The sequence below is a fragment of the Hemicordylus capensis genome, chromosome 3, assembly GCF_027244095.1.
Source record: "Hemicordylus capensis ecotype Gifberg chromosome 3, rHemCap1.1.pri, whole genome shotgun sequence".
NCBI lineage: Eukaryota > Metazoa > Chordata > Lepidosauria > Squamata > Cordylidae > Hemicordylus > Hemicordylus capensis.
The window spans coordinates 6,456,200-6,481,566 of record NC_069659.1 but is presented as its reverse complement, the minus strand read 5'-3'; the positions used below and the strand labels follow the sequence as shown (position 1 = coordinate 6,481,566).

Here is a 25,367-nt window from a genome sequence, read left to right as displayed (position 1 = left end):
CTCCAAGATCAGGCTGAGAGAGATTCCTTCCTGCAGCCTTGGAGAAGCTGCTGCCAGTCTGTGAAGACAATACTGAGCTAGATAGACCAATGGTCTGACTCAGTATATGGCAGTTTGATGTTCCTATCTTTTCTTTTCTTTTCTTTTTTTACTGCTGCCTATTTCATAGCAGTGATACTTCCAAGGCATTCCTTCCAGTGGCTGCTGGTGGCCACCTTTTTTTATTGTCCCAAGTCCCATCTCCACAATGTCTACTTGATGCAGACCTGCTCAACCTAGCCCCCCCCCAGCTGTTTTTGGACTATAGTCCCATAATCCCCAGCCACACTGGCTTATGGGAAACCCCCGTATCGGGCAGCAGCGATATAGGAAGGTGCTGAAAGGCATCATCTCAGACTGAATGGGAGATGGCAATGGTGAACCCCTCCTGTATTCTACCAAAGACAACCACAGGGCTCTGTGGTCGCCCGGAGTCAACACCGACTCGACGGCACACTTTACCTAGTGAACTGCCTTGAGGGTAGCCAGCCAACCATAACTGAACTCAGCCAAACTTCAATATGTAGCATTTATATAGCATTTCAGGATGGAGATCTGCTTCATCTGAATTAGAAACCTGCACACAGCAACTCTTTGATGCAGAAGTATTGCTCTCATTTCCCTGTTGAGGATGAGGGTATGAGATGGGGTCACAGCTCAGTGACCGCATCTGGTTCACTTGCAGAAAGTCTCAGGTTTGATCCTCAGCAATTCAGCAAGCGTTAGGCAGCTTCCTATGTGGATGGGCAAGGTTACTTAAGGCCATGTAGTGAATTAACAGGCACCTAATGGCACAGCGGGAAATGACTTGACTAGCAAGCCAGAGGTTGTCGGTTCAAATCCCCACTGGTATGTTTCCCAGACTATGGGACATACCTATATAGGGGAACAGCAGTGATACAGGAAGGTGCTGAAAGGCATCATCTCAGACTGCGTGGGAGATGGTAATGGTCAACCCCTCCTGGATTCTACCAAAGACAACCACAGAGCTCTGTGGGCGCCAGGAGTTGACACCGACTCAAAGGCACAACCAACCAGGACAAAAGCCACTGAAAGCAGTGCTGGTAAGTTTGCCCAACTCCCCCCCCACCCCCCCGGGGGAAAAAAATCACCAAAATGACCTCTCTAATTTCCTCACCTGTGAATGGGGCCATGGAATTGTGGGGGCTGTTTGGGCTCAAGACTAGACTTGGCTCTTCATTTGAATCTGTTTCATTTTCCATTTTTAAATAAACTCCACTTCCATGGGAAGCAGCCTGCAGTTCTGAATTCAGACGTCCCACAGGCTGCCTGGCACCCTGGGTTGCGGCGACGAAACTCACTACAACTTGAGGGTTCAAAGGAGTTCCAGATCTGAACCTTCGGTTTCGTCGCTGTGCCGAAACCCATTTGCCCACATCCAGATGTAACGTCCATGGAATCACTGGCCCATACAACTGTGGTTCCGTGTTACTTGTGAATGCAGCCAGCGAGTTTAAATGGCGGCAGTGAAATAACGGAATGCTAAGAGAAATATATCCAGCAAGCACATGTTAGAAATTAACTCCCCCCACTATGGATGTGCACCATGCGCTCTCCCCACCAAGCGCTCCATGTGCTCCCCTCACCAAGGATGCATGTTGTTATTATTGCTGTTAAGAATACAGTATGTGTATACCATGTTTTGACCCCAAAAATTTCTCAAAATGGTTTACAAAGCAAAATAAATGAAGAGATGGTCCCCTACCCCACAAAGGGCTCACAATCTAAAAAGGACAGGAGGGAGACACTAGTAACAGTCACTGGAAGGGATGCCGTGCTAGGTGGAATAAGGGGTGATGGGGCCATTGCTCAGTAGCAGAGCATCTGCTTTGCAGAAGTTCCCAGGTTCCATCCCTGGCAGCATCTCCAAGTGGGGCTGGGAGAGACTCCTGCCTGAAACCTTCGAGAGCTGCTGCCAGTCAGCACAGAGAGTACTGAGCTAGATGGACCAAGGGTCTGACTCAGTAAACAGCAGCTCCCTCTGCTCCTATATTCCTATTCCTCTTTGACCAGCCGGCAGCAGGGGTAAACCCCAAACGGTGTGACACACAAGGAAGATGGATGCCATCAATACCCAGAGGAGAGGGGCTAGCTGGACTGAATAGGGATAGTTGCTCTTCCCTTGCTGAACAGAAGAGAGCCATCAGTGGGAAAGGTGTCTCTTTGCCCTTCTGTAACTGAGCTGCCAAATGAGCTACACTCTGGCCGGCCAAGTAGGAAACACCAACCACAGAACCCTGTTCAGCCATTAAGAATCTGGGTATCCTGCAGTGGTGGTGGGGAGGAAGGTGCCTCTGGCCACATTTGCACAAAAACCGGAACCACAGTTGAATGGGCCAGAGATTCCATGAGCGTTACGTCCGAATGCATAGAAATGCGGATTGGTGAGGCAACGAGCCCAAGGTTTCAGATTTCTAACTCCAATCTGAACCCTCGGCTTGTAGTAGGTTTCATCACCGCAACACGAGTCTGGATGTAGTTTGCGTTGCATCCGAATGCAGAACTGCAGGCTACAGCTCCTCCCTCAGCTCTGGCCATGATTGGCTGTGTGGGCTGTCCTTCAGTCTAAAAGGAAGCCCACACGGCCAGTTCCCCTTCTTCTCTGCAGTCCCACTGGAGTTGCTCCTGAATCAGCAGAAATGGCCTCACTGCCTTTTAAGGTCTCTGAAGTTCAAACCATGCTGGAACTGTCTTAATTTGCTGGACTTTTGGGTGACATATAGATGCCACAATTTTAAATTATGCATTTAAAACTTCCAAAAAGAGTCCCCCCCCTCTTGCCTGTGGGCTTCTCAGAGGCATCTGGTGGGCCACTGTAGGAAACAGGATGCTGGACTAGATGGGCCTTGGGCCTGATCCAGCAGGGCTGCTCTTATGTAAATGAGTTCACAGCACACATTAGGGTTTTGTCAAGCAAATCTGTTCTGGCACCCTTCTGCGCTTGTCTGAGGGACATTCCTTTTACCACATTGAAGCATTTCATGAAGCCGTTCTGCCTCCCATGCAACTCTCCCCCAAGCTTTCCTGCCACGATCCAGTTCAGACTGATACTCCCAACCCTCCATTTCCAGTAAACATCCACCCATTTGGCAGATGTTTCATTTCCTTGAGGCCTTAAGATGATTTACTGCTGGCCCTGCCTTAAATATATTCTGAATGAGAGGACTCCATCACAAAACCTACGTAAAGCAAGAACACACCTCCCAGTATGGGCAGCATGCGTTTCCTCAGCATTGAGAAGCTGGTTCGGGGTCAAGGGAACGATCCTGCTTCTCCAAAGGTGCATCTTGCGGAACACTTGAGTACAATGTAAGAACAAACACCATGAGAAGCTGGTATGCCTGCAACAGAGAAGTTCTGGTAAGAACAAATCTGCCCACTTTCCTTTCACTAGACTCTTAATTAACATCTTCACCAGTTAGCCCACTTCCACCTCAAACGTTCATGCATCCGCCATCTTGAAATGGGGTAGGTGACATCATCACAAACTACACCACAGAGGTGTCCCTAGGTGTCTCTACTGTACGAAATTTGGTTCAAATCAGTCCAGGCATTACAAAGTTGATAGGGACAGAGAGAGAGAGACAGACAGACAGACAGACAGAGAGAGCGCACTGAGTGATCTCATAAGCTCACTTTCCTTGAAGAAAGTAGGCTAAAAAGTATTATTGACTGACTGACTGACTGACTGATAGATTGAACGTAAGAAAGTAAGAAAAGACTTGCTGGGCCAGGCCCAAGGCCCATCCAGTCCAACATCCTGTTTTCCACAGTGGCCCACCAGATGCCCAAAGGAGGAGAGCTGGTCTGGTGGTAGCAAGCATGACTTTGTCCCCTTAGCTAAGCAGGGTCCACCCTGGTTGCATTTGAATGGGAGCCTAGAAGTGTCTTGAATGGGAGACTAGAAGTCCTCCATCCTCAGGGGGATGGAGCCGCTCTGGGAAGAGCAGAAGGTTCCAAGTTCCCTCCCTGGCAGCATCTCCAAGATAGCACTTAGCACTTACATTTATTTACTGCTCTATAGCCAGAGCTCTCTACGCAGTTTACAATGATTTAGCATATTGCCCCCCAACATTCTGGGTACTCATTTTACCGACCTCGGAAGGATGGAAGACTGAGTCAACCTTGAGCCCCTGGTCAGGATCGAACTTGCAACCTTCTGGTTACAGGGCGGCAGTTTTACCACTGCGCCACCAGGGGCTGAGAGAGATTCCTGCTTGCAACCTTGGAGATGCCGCTGCCAGTCTGTGTAGACAATACTGAGCTAGACAGACGAATGGTCTGTCTCAGTATATGGCAGCTTCCTATGTCCCTATGTTCACACAGAACCTACCTGCTGCCCCCAACCTGCCCTAGTTCTGCTGCTGCCCCCTCTCCCTTGCTGGCCTCACCCCACACTCCAGCTCAGCGGCCTGGGTGCTGCCTGCTTCCCTCTCACCATCGGCCTTAGCTGCTGTTGGGGGTGCATGCACGCCCTTGCTGCTGCCTTTGGTTCTGGACAAATTTGTTGCTGGAGAGAAGAGACAGTCCAAGAGACAGGGAGATGGACAGAGAGTCATTTGCTGGCGTAGCAGGGCAGTGGTGACAGAGAGGCCAGCCACACAGGAACAGAAGGATGCAGGAAGTTGCCCTTGGTCCTTCCAGCTCAGTATTGTCTACATGGACTGGCAGCGGCTTCTCCAAGGTTGCAGGCAGGAGTCTCTCCCAGCCCTACCAGGAGATGCTGCCAGGGAGTGAACCTGGGACCTTCTGCATGCAAGCTGCCAGAGTAGACTCACCTCTTCTGCTTCTGTTATATCTGGGCATGCCCTGCTCAAGAGAAGGTGGAACCGTGGCACACAAGACAGACCGCTCTGCTGCTGGAGAGATGGAGATTTTCTCCATTAATAAATGTGACCGTTTAAGCACAGGAGAAATTAACTGCACAGGCTGCTTTTACGTTTCCAAGCGAAATACCAAGTGCTGGTTATGACCTATAAAGCCTTCCATGGCTTGGGTCCAGGATACTTCAGAGAGCACCTCCTTTGTCATGAAGCCTAGCGAGATCATCTGGGGAGGTCCAGTTTGATATGTTTATACCACCTGATATGTACATCTCTAGGCGGTGTACAAAATTTAAAATATTTAAAAGTCAACACAGATTAAAATACGAGACGCAATAACAAGAAGAGCATTAACACAGTTATTAAAACAAATTATTAAAATTATTAACATTAATTCTAATTAAAAGCCTGCGAGAACAGGAAAAGCCAGCAAGTTATGATTGCTGCTGGCTCATTTGGTGGTGAGTCGGAACCGGGCCTTCTCTGTGGCTGCCCTGGGGCTCTGGAATATACTGTCTCTCAGAATAAGAGCATCTCCTTCTCTGTTTGCTTTTAGGAAGACCCTCCAGAGACACCTGTTTTCTCAGGCTTTTAGCTGAAATGAATTTTAAACTGTTTAACTGGTTTTATCCTATGAGATTGTTTTGAACTTTTTATTCCATTAAATTCTTTTGGTTTTCTCTGTTTCATTTGTTGTGTTTTAGATTGTGTACACTGCCTAGAGATGCACATATCAGGTGGTATAGAGATATGATAGGTAGGTAGGTAGGTAGGTAGGTAGGTAGGTAGGTAGGTAGGTAGATAATAAAGGTTGCCAATGGATGGATGATGGCATCATGTGAAATCACATATAAAGTGAGTGAACAAGGTGCGACCAGCCCAGATCAAACACCCCTGTCTGGAAATACTCTTAATTCTGCCGTCCTGGCCACCATTGAGGCATCCAGCAAACAGCCACGGGGCCAGTCCATGGGGCCAGTCCAGGGCCACCATAGGACTACGGTGAGGCAGAGGATTAGCTCTTTCGTGCACTGGTCTGGAGCACAGAGGCCTGATCTAGCTGCTTTTATTCACAGAATAAAAATCAAGCAAGCCATTCCCGGTCACCAGCTGGCACAATGGCCCTCCAACGCTAGCAAAGGGACAAAGTCCAGAGGGGCACCCAGGGCAGTCTGCTGGAGCAAAAACATCCCAAGCAGTATTTGTGGTACTTTAATTTGTGGTACCCCTCTTTATTTAGCAGGAGGAGAGCAATTGGCTGTATCCGTCCCCAGCACAGCATCCCTCCAGTGGCTATTGCTGGTGTCTGTCTTATGTTTCTTTTTTAGATTGTGAGCCCTTTGGGGACAGGGAGCCATTTTATTGATTTATTCATATCTATGTAAACCACTTTGGGAACTTTTGTTGAAAAGCGGTATATACATATTTGTCATATTCATATTCGTATTCATATTAAAAGACTGCAATACCAAGTTTCTTGTGCTTAGGTCCCCAGTTGCTGTTGGATGACAACAGCAAAATAAAGAGCAAAGGGCCAGCGTGGTGTAGTGGTTAGAGTGCTGGACTAGGACCGGGGAGACCCAGGTTCAAATCCCCATTCAGCCAAATGAAACTTGCTGGGTGACTCTGGGCCAGTCTCTTAACTCTCAGCCTAACCTACTTCACAGGGTTGTTGTGAGGAGAAACTTAAGTATGGAGTGCACCGCTCTGGGCTCCTTGGAGGAAGAGCGGGATATAACATGTAAAATGTAAATAATAATAACTCCCATCATCCCCAGCTACACTGGAACATAGGAAGATAGGAAGCTGCCATATGCTGAGTCAGACCATCGGTCCTTCTAGCTCAGTATTGTCTACCCAGACTGGCAGAGGCTTCTCCAAGGTTACAGGCAGGAGTCTCTCTCAGAAGGCAGGAGTCTCTCTCAGCCCCGTCTTGGAGATGCTGCCAGGGAGGGAACTTGGAACCTTCTACTTACAGTGTCATCCAGCAACATCTGGGGACTCAATCTTGAGAAGCCCCGCTGTGACACATTAAGTGTGGCCGGAGCTTTCCTGGGCCACTGTGCGAAACAGGACAAAATGGCAAATGCGGTTCAATGTTAGCAAGTGTAAAGTGATGCAAATTGGGATGAAAAACCCCAACTTCAAGTATATGCTGATGGGATCTGAGCTGTGGGTGACTGACCAGGAGAGGGATCTTGGGGTTTTGGTGGACAGCTCATTGAAAGTGTCGACTCAATGTATGGCAGCTGTGAAAAAGGCAAATTCCATGCTAGGGAACATTAGGAAGGGGATTGAAAATAAAACGGCTAACATTATAATGCCCTTATACAAAACTATTTTGCGACCACACTTGGAGTACTGCATACAGTTCTGGTCACCACATCTTAAAAAGGACATTGTAGAAATGGAAAAGGTGCAGAAGAGGGCAACCAAGACGATCAGGGGACTAGAGCACCTTTCTTATGAGGCAAGACTACAACACCTGGGGCTTTTTAGTTTAGAAAAAAGACGTCTGCGGGGAGACATGATAGAGGTCTATAAAATCATGCATGGTGTGGAGAAAGTGGAGAGAGAGAGATTCTTTTCCCTCTCACACAACACTAGAACCAGGGGTCACTCCATGAAATTGATTGCCAGGAGGTCTAGGACCAACAAACGGAAGTACTTTTCCACACAGCGCGTGATCCACTTGTGGAACTCTCTGCCACAGGACGTGGTGACAGCCAACAACCTGGATGGCTTTAAGAGGGGTTTGGATGACTGTGGAGGAGAGGTCCATCAATGGCTACTAGTCGGAGGGCTGTGGGCCACCTCCAGCCTCAAGGGCAGGGTGCCTCTGAGTACCAGTGGCAGGGGAGTAATGGCAGGAGAGAGGGCATGCCCTCAACTCCTGTCTGTGGCTTCCAGTGGCATCTGGTGGGCCACTGTGCGAAACAGGATGCTGGACTAGATGGGCCTTGGGCCTGATCCAGCAGGGCTGTTCTTATGTTCTAAAGCTTGAGCCATAATAAGATCCCAACCCGATCCATGTTTTACCCAGCAGCAAATCCCATTGTGTTCAGGAGGGATTACTCCCTAATCCACAGAAGTTCAACTGCACAACACAAACCTACGTGTGTCTACTTGGAAGTAAACCACACTGCAGTCTCTGTTCGGAAGGGAGATGGGCCTGCACTGCAGGGAGAGCCATCCCAGTCACAATGCCAATGCAGCGCTGGCCAAACTCTCTTCTAAACGGGGCCCCTTTGGGGAGGGAGACTGATCGGCCCCACTGCGTTGACATTGAGACCAGGAGCAGCTCTCCCTGCCCTTAAGGCAGGGAGAGTCACTCCGGCCCTGCTGCCAATGCAGAGCAGGCTGATTTGGGCTCCAAAGGGGGCCCTGGGGGCCCCTTTGGAACCAAAATAATGCACCCCCATGTCTGACGTCAGACGTGGGGGGCGTGTCTTGGACCACACTCATGGCCCCTGATTGGTGGTGGCCTGGGTTCTTTGAACCAGTTTGCCCAATGGTGGCTCCACCCCTGTTGTAGGCCAACATCTGCAGGAAGCCTGAAGTTGAGCAGCCCTGCCCCACATACACACACACACACACCCCGTGACACAAGAAGTGTTTTTAACATGTGGGTTCTCGAGGGCAAAAACAGCAACTGAACTCCCAAGAATGTAATACTGTAAAACACATATATTTATGCAAATACGCCTTAGCAGAAACATTTCAACAGGCACCTTAACATATTCCTACCACACACATTTCTCCCCCCCACCCCCGCTCTGTCTCCAAAGCAGAGGTCACGCTCGGCACAGGTCACAGTCACGCTCAGCTGCCCGGCGCAGTGCAGGCCAGTGGCAGAGTGTGGTGCGCCCCCCACCTGGGACAGACTAAAGAGGATTTGGGGGGCCCCAGGGGGTGTGGAGGTCCTGGACTTCGGCCCCAAAGTCCAGAGGTCAGAGCGCCTCTGCCAATGGTTGGTGTTTGGGGCTGGGGATGATGGAGCCCAGCATCTGGGGACCCAAGTCTGAGAACCCCTGTAGAGTGCAGTCATAAATCCCTAAAACGTGACAGCTGGGACCCTGGAGGTCTTCTAGTCCACCACCCACACCCACCCTGCTTGGTGCATGCATGATGCAGCCCTGCTGTGCTGCCGTCCTTATTCAGCAAGAAGGCTGGCTCTTAGGTGATGGGTGTACAGTGCAAGCTTAAGCAGGCTTATCCAAGAGTAAGCCACCTAATGGCACAGCTGGGAAATCACTTGCCTAGCAAGCAGGGGCGGAGCCACCATTGCGCCAATGGGTCCAAAGAACCCAGGCCGCGGACCAATCAGGGGCCTCGAGAGCGGCCCCGACACGCCCCCCACATCTGACATCAGACGTGGGGGTGGTAGTTTAGCTCCCGAGCGGGGGCCACGTGGCCCCTTCGAGAGATAAACTAAGGCTGGTGCTGCATTCGCAGCGCCAGCCAGGAGCGGTATGAATGCAGCGCCAGCCTAACGCTCATGAAGGGGCCGCGCGGCCCCTTCAGGAGCTAAAAGACTGGCGCTGCCTTCGCAACGCAGTCCAGGAGCGGCTCTTCCCTGCAGGGAAGAGCCGCCTTCGTTTAACTGTCAAAGGGGCCATGTGGCCCCTTCGGCAGTTGAGGGCAACTCTGCTCTGCCGAATGGAGCCTCAAGGCTCCGTTCGGCCAGACCACGCCCCCACGTCTGACGTCAGATGCAGGGGTGGGGTTAGTGGGTCCACGGTGGCGGCCACACACAGGCTGCCGGCGGTCCCTCTCCGCCAGTGCTAGCAAGCAAGAGGCTGCTGGTTCGAATCCCTGCTGGTATATTTCCCAGACTATGGGAAACACCTATATTGGGCAGCGGCGATATAGGAAGGGCTGAAAGGCATCGAGGCGGGTCTCACGATCAAAGAGACCTGCCTGGGGAGGGTGAGCGGGCAGAGTGAGCTTAGACCACTCTCCCTGCACACGAGCAGACAGTCTGCTCTGGGCAGCTGAACCGGCTGCCCACTCGACTGCCGGCTCCGTTACTGCCGGCTCCGTCACGACATGCTAGAGCCCCCGGAAGCTCCAGCATGCCCTGCACGAGCACGCAGGGCATGCTGGAGAGACCCCTGAGCCGGGCGGCGGCTTTCCGGCTCCCCTCTAGGGGTCTCCTCATGAGTTGCTGCGGCGCGGAGCCACACCGTGGCAACTCACGATCAGAAAAACTGGGTTTGCGGAGCACTGGGTTTGCGGAGCACTGGGTTTGCGGTTTTAGCACCGGGCTACATAAGCAGGTGACCCACTTAGGAACCACTGGACTTAGGAACCACTGGCCCGGTGGTTCTGGTCAGGCAAAATCGGGCTAGGCTCCACTAGCCCGATTTTGCCTGATTGTGGGAATAGCCCCATTATCTCTGACTGCAGGGGCGAAGGCAATGGTCAGCCCCTCCTGTATTCTACCAAAGACAATCACAGGGCTCTGTGGGCACCAGGAGTCGACACCTGACGCACCGGCACAGCTTTCCCCCCACCAGAGTACGTAAGTCCCGTTGAAGGACATTCAGTCTGTCAGGCTGCGAAGTGTCACCAGGCCCCAAAGCTACAATTCCACGCACAAGGGTGTGGCCAAGTGAACTCCGTTGGGATTCCTTCTGAGTAAACGCGCGCAGGGTGACAGCAGAGGAATTTCTGACATTTTTCGAGACAGGGCAACCTTTTTTGTTTTAGGTGTCAGGCGGAGACCTTTTTGTCCACCACCAGTTGTTTTTGTTTGTTTGTTTGTTTTTTAAATAAAACCCGTCTTATGTGTTTTTAGTTGCAGTTTGCGGTCGTTTTCCTTTTTAACGGCGTGGCTTTGTTGTTCTGTTCCTCTTCCGCTCCTTTGGTGAGTCGCCCCGCGGGCGGTGGGTGTCGGCCGGCCGTCTCATAAAGCCGCGGGCGGAAGGGACTATCTTGAGGTCATCAGCCTTCCCCCCCCCCCCCCGTGACTGCCCCGGAAAGATGGGGCCGCGGGGAAAGTCCTCCAGGCAGGCAGGCTGGCCGGGGCAGCCAGCAGGTGAAGCGCGCGCGGAGCGGGAGGCGGAGGAGGCTGCTGCCCATCAAGGCTGGGCTTGGCAGGGCCGGCGGGGGCGTGCCAGCCCGGCTGGCCGCAGTCACACAGCGCTTCCCCGGCGGAACAGCGGAGCGCAGGGCGAGTTCCCACACACCGCAGCAGCAGGAATCGCGCCATGAGGAGCCCCCCCCCGCCGCCGCCGCCCCCAGGACGGCCCTCGAGGTAAGCGGGAGCCGCGGTCCGCTCAGGCGGCGGCGAGCGAGGGGCTGCTGCTGGGCGTTGCTTGCGCGGGAGGTGGCGGCCGGCTCGGGGGGCGCTTGGCGAGCGGGGCTGCGAGGCTGGCGTGGCGAGGAGGAGCCGGCCTTGGCGTGGGCGGCTGGGGGCTTCTCGGGGTCCCCGCGCGCGGATCGTCAACACCCGCCGGCCGCGCACTTGGGCGAGAGGAGCGAAGGGGCTCGAGTGCCCGCCGCCTGCGCTTCAGGGGATCCTCTGGGCTGTGCTCCGCGGTGCCCTCGGGGCAGAGTCCTGCTGCTCTGCGGGCCGAAGGTCCTCTCCGGTTCCGTTCCGGGCATCTCCCAGCACTGGGAGAGACCCTGCCTGCAGTCGAGCCGTTGTCTGCCAGAGCAGACAATATCGGGTAAGACGGACCACTGGTCTGCTCTGGTCGAAGAGGCACCACTTGATGGTTCTCTTCTGCTGGAGGGGAGACCATTCACACGTGCTTATTACCCATGGCTGGCGGGGTGGGGGGTTCCACCCTACATTTGTTTGTTTGTTTGTACACATTTGTATATACCTCCTGTAACCAATTCTCAAGGAGGTTCAGAAGTAATGAAAAATGTCGATCTAAGCCTTAAAACCAACAGTTAAAACAGATAAACCTTAGAATGGGGGGGTATGTGCTGCATTTTTAATCTACCTGTTGGTTTGAGGGGCAAGCAACTTGTGACCAGGGGTGCAGACAGAGGACCAGCAGCAACCCACTTACATTTTTTCCCGGAGAGAGAAATATATTTTGGAGATGGGAGAGGTGGGTTGTTTGGTCTGAAGGAAGAGTTCAAGAGTTCCGTCAAATGCTTAGGGGGGCTCTGCACCCCTGCTGCTGCTCACATCTCCCACTGTGCCATCTCCGTTATGAACTCATTCCCTGCCAACACTGTTTCCCAGGTTTAAGGCTCCCTGAAGCTGCTGTTGGCCATGAAGGAGGGGGGGAGGTCCTCTTGTACTTGTGTGAACTTCTTCTGTGTTTCATTGCAGCTTCGGCTGGGGTCTTAACTGGGGGAAGTGGGTTGCATTCCTCTTCCTGAGTTGCACAGAGGTGTTCTTATCCCTGGACTTCGGGGCCAAAGTCTAGGTCCTCCACAGCCTCTTCAGTCTGTGTGTGGTGTGGTCACCAGGCAGAGCACGATGATTCTTAATTTGCAGGGGAGCGGGGCCTCCAACAGCCTTTAGGTCCAGGCACAAAAATTAACTAGATGCACCTCAACTTGCACAGCACTGATTCCGTTTGCCTTCCCTGACAAAAAGGGATGCATTTAAGTGAAGGAATCTTCTCCAGCACCTCCCCAGCGGCTTTGCACATAGTTTGCCCCCCTCAGTAGCTTGCTGACCACTGATCCATCAGTCCTGATGGGGAGTGAATCCTCCTGCTGCCTTCCAGGCACTCCTCCTTCTTAGTTTCTGGTTTAAGACCAGGGGGAGCCCTCTTCTCACTACTACTCTTGCTAGATAAACTGCTTGGAGAGCATCTTGATGATGATGATGATGATGTGATGATGAAAAGTGGTGTGCAAAAAGATGGGGGGAATAAGAGGTGTGCAATAAGCAAATGAGAGTTTTGCAATAAGGTGGTGTACAATAAGAGGTGTGCAAATAAGAGGTGTGAAATAAGAGTGGTGTGCAATAAGCAAATGAGAGGTGTGCAATAAGAGGTGTGCATACAAGTGGTGTGCAGTAAGACATGCCTTTTCAGAATTTTAACATCATTTTGAAGAAGATCATAGCAGGGACTGCCGCCTAGGAATGGCCATATATGTCTCAGACTGGGGTTAGAAAGAAGTGGATATTGTTGTAACAGCACTGGGGAGAAGTCATGGGCAAGTCCTTACACAGTCAGACCATTGGCCCAGCTCAGGGGCGTAGCTGTGGAGAGGGAGCCTTGTTGTGTTCCCTCCTCTCCCCAACAACCCTGACCCCTCCGAGTGAAGGAGATAATGAAGAAAAAAGGGAAGGGTGGAGCTGGTGGCCCTCAGGAGCTGGGAGACTTGAGCTCTTTGAACCCATCCACTCAGTTATGACAGGTGGCATCTCTCCAGGATTTCAGGCAGGGGTCTTTCCCAGCCCTACCTGAGATGTTGCCAAGAATTGCATCTGGCACCTTCCGCCTGCAAAGCTGGTGCTCTGCCATTGACCTGTGGCCCCTCCCTGTGGTTTTGGGGACAGGAGAGAATGGGTTGGACTCTGCAGCATCTTGGAGGAGAAGCTTTGGATAGCTGGTCTTTAATGAAATGGTTAAATGGGTTTGACAAGATCTCTATTGTTTGTGAGTGAATTGGAGAGGCAGGAAATCCCCTTCCCCAGTTAGTTTCCTGATACCTTGTGACATTTCTGCTTCATCAGACATTTTTGGTTAAATGCTTTCAGTTGTGTTATAGCAGTATGTTGCTTTCCCTTATCCACAGTGTGGAGAAAATGGATAGAGAGGTGCTCTTCTCTTTCCTGCATGAGATTAAAACTTGAGGCCAACTTGTGAAATTGATTGGCAGGTGAGCAGACAAGAGAGTCCTATTTCACAGAAATACATTAATTTATGGAACTCAGTGCCACAAGATGTGATGTCCACTGGCTTAGATGGCTTTCAAAGGGCATTAGATCAATTCATGGAGCAACCACTGTGATCTTTGATGGCTATATGGAACCTCCCAGTTTGGAGGCAGTCTATCTCTGCATACCACTGGCTGAAGTGATTGCCTTCAAGCCCTGCTGTGAGCTTCCCAGAAGCACTTGACTGGCCACAGTAGGAAAACAGGAGGCTGGACTGGATGGCTCCTTGCCTGATCCCACAGGACTCTTCTTGTGTTGCTTAGTGTTCACATGGGACATTTTATGGAATGTTGCAGAGGGGATGGAAATTTAAACCAGCATAGGACTACAGATCCGTGGAAGAGCAGCTGCTTTGCATGCAGAAGGTCCCAGGTTTCGTTCTTGGCATCTCCATGTAGATTTGGGAAAGACGACTCCTCACTGGAACCTTGAAAGGCTGCTGGCGACCAATGTAGAGCCGACACCGACTTGACGGCACACTTTACCTTTACCTAATAGTATAGGTACATAGACCCTTATACTGAGTCAGTATTATCTGGTAAAACCGTATTTGGCTTCTGTGTCTAGTTCTATCAGCCTCTTGGCCCTTGGTATATAGCAAGATTCTCGCCCTCGTTTTCAGTGCCTGCCACCTCTTTAACCTCGTCTCCTTCAAGGTCAAACTAGATTTAACGTTGGCGCTCCCAATAGGCTTGTTCACACAACCATGAACTGGGTAGGAGAGGCATCCTAGCCAGCTTTGAGAGCTGTGTTCCCTGCTGGTTTGGGGCTGCATGCAAGTCAAAGTCAAGGGAAGACGGTGTGGTTGCTGTTCAATGTCTGCTGGGCAGGACCTCATACCCTCCCCAGACTCCGCCCCCAGCTTCTGAATGTGGAGAGGTAGGAGGGGAAACCTTCCTACCCAGAGGAGGAGGAGAGCTGGTCTTGTCGTAGCAGGCACAACTTGTCCCCTTAGCTAAGCAGGGTTGAACCTGGTTGCATATGAATGGGAGACTTTTAAAAAACATTTTTATATCCCGCTCTTTTATTTATTTATTTATTTTATTTTTGCATTTATATACCGCCTTTCGTTAAAAAGATAACCCCAAGGCGGTTTACAAAAGTTAAAAACATACAATAAAAAGACAATAAAAATATCATGTTAAAAATATAAAAACATAAAAACAGGCATAAAAACAATACAACAAATAAAAACACAAAACACTCTTCCTCCAAGAAGCCCAGAGTGGTGTACTACATACTTAAGTTTCTCCTCACAACAACCCTGTGAAGTAGGTTAGGCTGAGAGAGAAGCAACTGGCCCAGAGTCACCCAGCTAGTCTCATGGCTGAATGGGGATTTGAACTCGGGTCTCCCCGATCCTAGTCCAGCACTCTAACCACTACACCACACTGGCTCTCTTGGTGTGTGAGCACTGGAAGATATTCCCTTTAGGGGATGGTGCCGCTCTGGGAAGAGCAGAAGAAGGTTCCAAGTTCCCTCCCTGGCAGCATCTCCAAGATAGGACAAGATTTTTTTATTGAACCAACAAACCACCAAAGCATACAGTACGTTGCCAAAGCACAATTATATACAAAGTGGTTGTTTGTACATGATATATCTACAAAGATTTATACACAAGGATTTGGAAACCCACAAGGTTATGAAGTATATGCAGGTAGTACTGTAACTCGGGGGTGGGGGATTTCAAGGCACATCAGGTAATCTGGGGGGGGGGTACGTCCGACGTCCATTTCCACAATTTGTCCCATTGCTGTTTAGAAGAGATACTCTTGTCTTTTTGCACATAACCATACAAACCTTTCAAGAAGAGATTTACTGTCTCATCTGCATGAACCTCTTGGTCGCGTCTTCCCTCCCTATTCCTATGGCAGGAGCATTGCATAAATGGTCCCTCCCTGGCTTCTCCAAGATAGGGCTTCCTGCCTGCAACCTTGGAGAAGTCGCTGCCAGTCTGGGTAGACAAAACTGAGCTAGATAGACCAATGGTCTGACTCAGTATATGGCAGCTTCCTATGTTCATAACTTGCACACACTGAAAACCGAGAGTGGGCACAGCTTCTGAAGCGAAGGAGGTCGCTTGTCTGACCCAATTAATGGTGGCTGTGTGGACAATCCTACGGCCTACCTTGCCCTTGTCCAAAACGTAGCCCGGGGGTGGGGGGGGAGACATGCTTTGATCTGGGCTCAGGTGGAGGGAACTAAACTCCTCACCCCTGCACCATTTTCCCTAGCAGCGGGTCACATGTGCTGCATCAGCCTCCTGTGCCAGGAAGGGCCTCTTTCCTCCACTGACACCACCCTCCCAACACGGGTTAGACCACCTCTCTCCCCTTTCCACTCCCTCCCCAAGATAATCCCTTCCTGCACCTCCTTGCTTTAATTGCTTCTCTGCTTTCTCTGCCCCCCACCCACCCACCCCCATTACTTTTTCCTGTCCCTGCTTTGTCTCTCTTGGCAGGGATCCTGTCTCTCATGTATACTTGACTGTGCATTCGCTAACACGATCTTGATGTGAAATCAATAGGAGTTGATTTTCCTCCGTTAGGACTATATTAGGTCAGACGTCCAGCTCTGTTAGGATTTGGGGAAATGATCGGTGCCTTTTTAGCAGGGGGTGGGGGGAGTGGAATAGTCTGCAATGGACACATCTTAGGCAATTATAGGTATGCTGAAGCTGCTTCTTGGAATAATTTGTGGTGGGGCAGGCAGATGATAGATTGGCAGATGCTGCTGGACCTCTGGTTAATTTGCAGGAGGTCAGGGACTTCTGACTTTCAATGGTTTAACAATAGCAGTCTTTAAAAAATGTTCTCTGCCATTAAGGGCATGGGGGAGTTAAGGGGAGGCAGTCCCCCACTGGACTGAGGAGAGCTGGTCTGGTGGTCGCAAGCATGACTTGTCCCCTTAGCTAAGCAGGGTCTGCCCTGGTTGCATCTGAATGGGAGACTGGATGTGTGAGCACTGCAAGATATTCCCCTCAGGGGATGGAGCCGCTCTGGGAAGAACAAAAGGTTTCAAGTTCCCTCCCTGGCAGCATCTCCAAGATAGGGCTGAGAGAGATTCCTGCCTGCAACCTTGGAGAAGCTGCTGCCAGTCTGTGAAGACAATACTGAGCTAGATAGACCGATGGTCTGACTCAGTATATGGCAGTTTCCTATGTTCTTATGTTCCCATTTAATTCAGTGGGGCTTTCTCCCAGATAAGCAGCTAGAGGACTGCAGCCTTTGCCTCCTCTCTGGAAAAAGGCTTGTGGATGTCTGTGCCGGCCATGTGCTAATCCACAGGCTCTCGTCCATGGGTCTCCAGATGTTGATAGAGTACAACTCCCATCATCCCCAGCCACAATGGCCTTTGTGGGACTACAGCTCTCATCACCCCTAGCTAAAACGGCCAAGGCCACTGTGGCTAGGGATGATGGGAGTTGTAGTCCAATAACATCTGGGGACCCAAGGTTGAGACCCCCTGTGCTAACTGCTCCTCTTTCAGCCTTGCCTGTAAAACTGGGGTGGTAACTTGGATGTAGATTTGTTCGTTGATCTGCGGGTGACCCCAGTGTTAAGGCTCACGAGGTGTGTCTGGCTGTGCCCCCCTGAGCCACTATCTTGTACCTGCCTCTGGATGGTGGACTCGGGGGTTGCAGGGGGGAAACAAAAGCCCTGTTCAGATTATGTTGCGTTATGTTGTACTTGCTGTCTGCACACATTTACTTCTTATATTTGTACACTGCCCCAAAGAGTGGCGGAGGAAGCCAGCCGTTGGCCCATGTTCCTCCCACTGTGGTGCCCCCCCCCGCCACACCCCCTGCATCTGACGTCAGATGCAGCGGGTGCGGCTTCACTTGCAAATGGGGCCACCTTCCCCGTTTGAGAGCCAATACCAGCCAGCGCTGCTTTCACAGCATGGCCAGGATCTGCTCTCACTGCCTTTCAAGTTGCTGGCTACGTCGTGAATGTGGCCCTGGCTGGTATTTGCTCTCAAATGGAGAACGCGGCCCCATTTGCAAGTGAAGCCGCGCCCCCTGCATCTGATGTCATACGCAGGATGTGTGGCTGGGGCGCCAGGCGCGGCCCTTTGATATGTGGCGGCCCAGGTTCTTTGAACCCGCTCACTCAGTGGTGGCTCCACCCCTGGCCCCAAACTTGCATCTCTGTGCAATTTACAACAACATAAAACTCATTAAAAACAAGCATTAAAACATTAAAACAATTTAAACCACAATTCTAGTTAAAAGCTTGGGTGAATAAATGTGTCTTTAGAGACTTCTAAAAAGTTGCCAAAGATGGGGCGGATGTTATTTCAGCAGCACATGCAGAGGCACTCTTACCCCTGCACTTTTGGGCAGATGTCCAGGGCCTCCACACCCCCGGGGGCCCCCAAATCATCTTTAGTCTCTCCTGGGTTGTGTGGTCACTGTCAGCCCACCCTGGGCTGGGCAGCCAAACATGACCTCTGCTTTAGAGACAGAGGGGTGAGTGGGGAAAGAAATATGTGGGGTGGGAATATGTTAAGGTGCATGTTGAAATGTTTCTGCTAATGCATATTGGCATAAATATTTCTGTTTTATATGCTTACATTCTTGTGAGTTCAGTTGCTGTTTGTGCCCTCAGGAACCCATGTGTTAAAAATACTGGGGCTATTCTCACAATCAGCAAAAATTGGGCTAGCCTCCACATCACGGCTACTTGCGAGTAGATCCCCGGAGGGGAGGCGAAAAGCCGCCTCCCAGCTCCGGGGGTCTCCCCAGTATGCCCTGTCACAGAGCCGGCAATTGTGTGGGCAGCCGATCTGGCAGCCCAGGGCTCCCTCCCTGCTTGTGTGTGGACCGCTGATCGTGAGACCCGGTCCAACGTGTGTGTCAGTGTGTGTGTGTGTGTGTGTGTGTGTGTAGGGGTATGATGCCTTATTTGCAATGGAGGCGGGCGGGGGGTCCTCCAAAGGCCTTTAGGGCCAGGCTCCAAAATTACTTAGGTGCACCTCTGAGCACATGCACCTGTTTTTGGTGTGAACACCTGCCCGTGCGTTCATTTTAAAAGTAAACCTGGGTACAGGCCCACTCAAATGCAGGATACAGATAGGAGGGGGGCTACTGGATGTGCATTCATCATAAAGTAGAGATAACAGTACAGGTGAAACTCAAAAAATTAGAATATCGTGCAAAAGTTCATTAATTTCAGTAATGCAAATTAAAAGGTGAAACTGATATATGAGATAGACGCATTACATGCAAAGCGAGATCAGTCAAGCCTTAATTTGTTATAATTGTGATGATCATGGCGTACAGCTCATGAGAACCCCAAATCCACAATCCCAGAAAATTAGAATATTGTGAAAAGGTTCAACAGTCTAGGCTCCAGGTGTCCACTCCAATCAGCTAATCAATCCATAACACCTGCAAAGGGTTCCTGAGCCTTTCAATGGTCTCTCAGTCTGGTTCATTAGGAATCACAATCATGGGAAAGACTGCTGACTTGACAGTTGTGCAGAAAACCATCATTGACACCCTCCATAAGGAGGGAAAGCCTCAAAAGGTAATTGCAAAAGAAGTTGGATGTTCCCAAAGTGCTGTATCAAAGCACATTAATAGAAAGTGATGTGGAAGGGGAAAGTGTGGAAGAAAAAGGTGCACAAGCAGCAGGGATGACCGCAGCCTGGAGAGGATTGCCAGGAAAAGGCCATTCAAAAGTGTTGGGGACTTTCACAAGGAGCGGACTGAGGCTGGAGTTAGTGCATCAAGAGCCACCACACACAGACGGATCCTGGACATGGGCTTCAAATGTCGTATTCCTCTTGTCAAGCCGCTCCTGAACAACAAACGTCAGAAGCGTCTTACCTGGGCTCAAGAAAAAAAGAACTGGTCTGTTGCTCAGTGGTCCAAAGTCCTCTTTTCTGATGAGAGCAACTTTTGCATCTCATTTGGAAACCAAGGACCCAGAGTCTGGAGGAAGAATGGAGAGGCACACAATGCAAGATGCTTGAAGTCCAGTGTGAAGTTTCCACAGTCTGTGTTGATTTGGGGAGCCATGTCATCTGCTGGTGTTGGTCCACTGTGCTTCATTAAGTCCAGGGTCAACGCAGCCATCTATCAGGAGATTTTGGAGCACATCATGCTTCCTTCCGCAGACGAGCTGTATGGGGATGCTGACTTCATTTTCCAGCAGGACTTGGCACCTGCCCACACTGCCAAAAGTACCCAAACCTGGTTCAATGACCATGGGATTACTGTGCTTGATTGGCCAGCAAACTCGCCTGACCTGAACCCCATAGAGAATCTATGGGGCATTGCCAAGAGAAGGATGAGAGACATGAGACCAAACAATGCAGAATTGCTGAAGGCCGCTAATGAAGCATCCTGGTCTTCCATAACACCTCAGCAGTGCCACAGGCTGATAGCATCCATGCCACGCCGCATTGAGGCAGTAATTGCTGCAAAAGGGTCCCAAACCAAGTACTGAATACATATGCATGCTTATACTTTTCAGAGGTCCGATATTGTTCTATTTACAATCCTTGTTTTATTGGTTCCATGTAATATTCTAATTTTCTGGGATTGTGGATTTGGGGTTTTCATTAGCTGTACGCCATGATCATCACAATTATAACAAATTAAGGCTTGACTTATCTCGCTTTGCATGTAATGCGTCTATCTCATATATCAGTTTCACCTTTTAATTTGCATTACTGAAATTAATGAACTTTTGCACGATATTCTAATTTTTCGAGTTTCACCTGTATATGCATACGGATCTGTATCACTGTGTACAGATTGTAGGGGTGTGTTCAATGTAACATGAAACAGAGCCACAGTTGATGCTGCAGGTCTGAGTCTGTCTGCCTCTGACTTGCATCACCACGCTGCTTTTATCCCGCCCCCCTGCAAGTGGCTTATTTATTTACCTGGTTTATTTATGCTGCTTTGTGCCCAACGCTGTGAGGCTCCTTGCGCACGGTGTGACTAAACCGTCGATCAAATGTCGTCATGCAGCCGAATGACTGCAAATATTTACAAGAAAGCATCCGGAGGGGCCAGATTCCTGAGCCACCTCTGACAATGCACCAGTTCTGTTGACTCAAGTGTGTTAATTCTAATTGCTTGGCACTGCACACACACAAACGCCCTGCGCCTTTTCCTTTTCAAAAACCTTTCGAAATATTAATTGTTGCTTTGGAGCGGCTCTTTGGATGAAGGTCAGAGCTGGCATGGACAAGAACTAAGAAGGTTTAGAAGGCTACAGTATTACTTCTTGAAGAACTATTTTTGGGCTGAAAGCTCCGTTGGTCAATGCGTTCAATTAAAACTTTTCATCTTGGGTCCATCAAGTCTCACCTACTTGCTGGGAGCATTCAGTGTGGGAGGGCTGGCGGGTGTCTTGGTTCCCTGCTTCCAAGAAGGATCTGTCCAGCCCAGGGGTTCTCAACCTGCACCACCACCACCCCGCAATGTTGTTGGATTACAAATCCCATCATCCCCTGCCACAAGGCAGGGGGTGATGAGATTTGTAGTCTAACAACAGCTGGGGACCCCTGGGCTAGCCAATGCTGGACAATGATGCTGACGCTCATCATGGTCTTACCCAGCAGCGAACTTTTTGTTTTCCTAAGTGGCTGCTTTGATTTTTATCTGAAAACCTGTTTGCTGATTTGGCATCAGCTAGGACCGGGTGGGGATTTGAACTCGGGGAGACCCGAGTTCAAATCCCCATTCAGCCATGAAACTAGCTGGGTGACTCTGGGCCAGTCACTTCTCTCTCAGCCTAACCTACTTCACAGGGTTGTTGTGAAAGAGAAACTCAAGTATGTAGTACACCACTCTGGGCTCCTTGGAGGAAGAGTGGGATATAAATGTAAAGAAAATAAAGGATCTGTGGGAATTTGCAGATGAACCATCTGTGATGTGTCTGTTATATAGGTGAGCTGATCTTGTGGTAGCAAGCACGGATTGTTCCCTTTGCTAAGCAGGGTCCACCCTAGTTGCATTTGAATAGGAGACCACATGTGAGCACTGTCAGATATTCCCCTTAGGGATGGGGCTGCTCTGGAAAGAACACCTGCCTGCTTTCATGCAGAAGGTTCCAAGTTCCCTTCCTGGTGTCTCCAGGTAGGGCTGAGAGAGACTCCTGCCTGCAACCTTGGAGAAGCTGCTGCCAGCCTGTGTGGACCAGGGTTTCTTAACCTTCGGCCCCCAGATGTTGTTGGACTAAAACTCCCAGGATCCCCAGGCACAAAGGCCATATCTGGGGATTCTGGGAGTTGTAATCCAACAACATCTGGGGGACCAAGGTTAAGAAACCCTGGTATAGACTGAGCTAGATGAACCAAGGGTCTGACTCAGTAAATGGCAGCTTCCTATGTTCTTAACATTCCTAAGTGTGCTGTGTTCAGGGAGGGAATTCCTCACAGTACAGAGACAAATCTGAATTTGTGTCCAGGCATCCGGGCAACGGAGAGCTGCAGCTCCTGTTTGACAGTGATGGCTGTGTCTGAAAGGGTGTGGACATGAGCAGGACCCGGCTACCTTAGAACCAAGGTTGGTCTGTCTGTTTAAAATATGTATATCTTGCCCCTACAGTACATGGAAACATAGCAAGCTGCCTTATACTGAGTCAGACCATTGGTCCATCTAGCTCAGTATAGTCTACAAGGGCTGGCAGCAGCTCTCCAAGCTTTCAGGGAGGAGTCTTTCCCAGACCTACCTGGAGATGCTGCCAGGGACTGAATCTGGAACCTTCTGCCTGCAAGCAGGGGCTCTACCACTGACCTGTGGCCCCATCCCGTAAGGGGGATATCTGACAGCAGGCAGCGCTTACATGTAGTCACCCATCCAAATGAAAACCAGGGGAGATCCTGCTTAGCAAAGGGGGACATTGGTGCTCACTACCGCAAGACCAGCTCTCCTCCCTGTAGTGGTGGTGATCCCTGTAGTGGTTGTGGGTTGCACTTTGTGGTGCAACCCGCAGCACAACTAGATCATGACATTGGTGTTTGCAGACAAAAACACAGCGGCCAGTCTGCTACAGCTGGCGGTGTTTTGTTTCCTGAGAACGGCGATTTAAGGCTATCGGACTAGGATTACGGGCAGCCAAGTGACCAGTTGTTTTATAGCCACTTCCCACATAAAGGCAAAGCAATGTTATGCAGATTTAACTACGAGTGTATTCAGAAAGGACTCCATTGTCTCCTTATCCTTTCTGACCCACCCACCCCTCGCCACACACACACCCGCCCCACTCTCTACAGGATTCCCACTGGGACAAACGTCTAAACAACAAATCATAAAAAAGACAGACTACAACACAACCTTCACTGAGTAACCTCGGGCCAGTCACTGAGCCCCTTCTCTTGATCAGTTTAAAAAAAGGGCAAAAGGGTTGATAGCGAGGAGGAAGCCCTGAAGAACTTACCTCCCTGCCGACGAGCAGTTTCCTTGCCTTGGGTGGGCAGATCGCCCGCCCAGACAAGCACTGACTGCTGCCAGTCGCTCCGAGGGTCAGGAGGCTGGGACGTGTTGCCCCGCCCCCCAGAGCTCCAGTAATGAACCGCACAAGTGCGTGGTGCAATTGTGGGGGACCCACCTCCCTGAGAGTGCCGCAGTCTGCTAGCCACGGCTGCTTGCAGATGATCACATTCTAAAAAGAAACATAAGACACACACCAGCAACAGTCACTGGAAGTACTGTGCTGGGGGTGGATGGGGCCAGTTACTCTCCCCCTGCTAAATAAAGAGAATCACCATGGTAAAAGGTGCCTCTTTACCCAGTTAGTCTCTGTATGCACATGCATATTTATGCGCCTTATGCACACTCACCCCAGGATCCTGTAATATGCAAAACCAACCTGTCATGACTGTGGGCATCTTGCTAGGAAATAGTAATGGGCTTTATGCTGAGGAAATCCGTTTGCACCCTTAGTCCATTCATCTGGCCGGGAAGAATGTTGAAAATGTGTCTGGAAGTCAGTGAGTGATTAAAACTCTTTAGGGGTGGAAGTAATGGGTAATTAAGAGGCTCTTTAAATCCAGCAGAGCAGGGAGCTATGGTGAGAACCTGATTTGAAAGTCAAATTTTGAAAATTTAAAGATTGGAATAGGCAACCATCAAGGGGTGTTGATTAACCACCTGTGTGTGGATTCTGTTCTTTGCAAGGTGCCACCGGAAAGGTGAAACCACCCAAGCACAAGCTAATGATGCACTGACGGAGCAACACTGCCTTCAAGCTCTGACTGATTAAATTGGTGCAATTCATCAGCTGAAGCTTAATTGCAGTTTCACCCCACCCCCCACGCCCACAGTTCTTTGTGATGGCTGATGACAAATAAAGACTGGGATTTTCCTACACTTGAGTTCAAAAACTGGAGGCACCCTGCCCTCTCTTGTGTTTTTGCATGGGCTGCTAATCTTGATGTGCCCCCCTGATTGGAAGGAGGCCAGCTCAGAGCAGGAACTCACACAGAGCTACAATGGGCATCCTCTTCTCATTATGTTTCTTAATCAATGCTCAGATCGCTCCTAGTGCAGAGAGGAGGCAGGGTTTTCAGTCCACTCCTGTGTAAACGGATTAGAAGGAAGGAAGCCTAGACCAGTAAACTGTGCAAAGATGCATCAGACACTCCCCTCTGATGGTGGTTATGTTGGCTTTGTAGGAGCCTTTAATGGTTTGTTTAATTGATTTTCCTCTGGCACAGTTTGGGAATTAATGCTCTCAGCCATGGGTATGCGAAAGGAACCGCCACTGCCAAACAGACCACAAAGCTGTACCATCTCCCTTCTTCCTGTTCCATATTTGATGGCGGAGCAAACTGAAAGAGGGGTTTTTGTCTTGGTATCCATATCTAGCAAAGAGATTGCCTGCCAGGATGACATTTAGTATCACATGCCTTCTAAGCAGCAGAACCACATGCAGCTTGAAGCTTGCCATGCTCCATTAAAAGAAATATCAAGGTGTTTTGTTTTGTTTTAAAATTTGGCTCCTCTGCAATACTGATGGGTCCTGAACTTGTTTTTGAAGTCCAGCAGTCTGTTTAAATAATGGATTCTACCCAGTGGAGGCAACAATTCTGCTGTTGTTTAGATGTGCAGTGCTTTTACAAAGCAACGTAAGCAAAAGAGAAATCCATGCCCTAAGGAGGCTAAAATCTAAACTTAGTCATGGAACACGGAAGCTTTGCCCTCTGACTATTGGAAATCTCAGTAGGTGGCTACTCTGGTTTCTGAGACTTCATCAGGTCCAAACCAACCAATCTTGGCTTATCCAAACATACTTGCTTCGGAGAACCCAAGATCTGACACTCACTCAAGCCCTTGGGTTCAGATTTCGGGTTATCTGAAGCAAGTTAGAATAAGCAAAGATAGGTTGGTTTGGATGTCATGACCGGTCTTGGCTTGGAAGTAGGCACACACCTGGGGGTGGGAGGGGCATGTGCTTCCGAGGGGAGGGGCATGTGCTTCACACAATTTGAGGGACATCGCGTGAAGCTTGGCCTTAACAGATGTTCCAAGTAACATCCGATCCCACTCTGTGGTTTAAATGCGGTCTGCAATGCTGATATGCAGAAGCCACTGAAGAGGAGAGCTGGTCTTATGGCAGCAAGCATGACTGGTCCCCTTAGCTAAGCAGGGTACACCCTAA

At 50.2% G+C, this 25,367-nt stretch overlaps 1 protein-coding gene across 2 annotated transcripts in view; it reads left to right on the top strand.

Annotated features, from left to right (window-relative positions):
* Nucleotides 1-10,912: 10,912 nt before the first annotated feature.
* Nucleotides 10,913-25,367, top strand: part of P2RY6 (pyrimidinergic receptor P2Y6) — an 80,261-nt gene continuing 65,806 nt past the window's right edge. The window contains exon 1 of one of the 2 annotated variants that reach the window (XM_053311919.1): nt 10,913-11,142. The gene's annotated coding sequence lies outside the window, so the exon portion shown is untranslated. Of the gene's footprint in view, nt 11,143-11,257; nt 11,558-25,367 lie in introns of those variants that run through there. The other variant, XM_053311922.1, reaches the window with a different exon arrangement.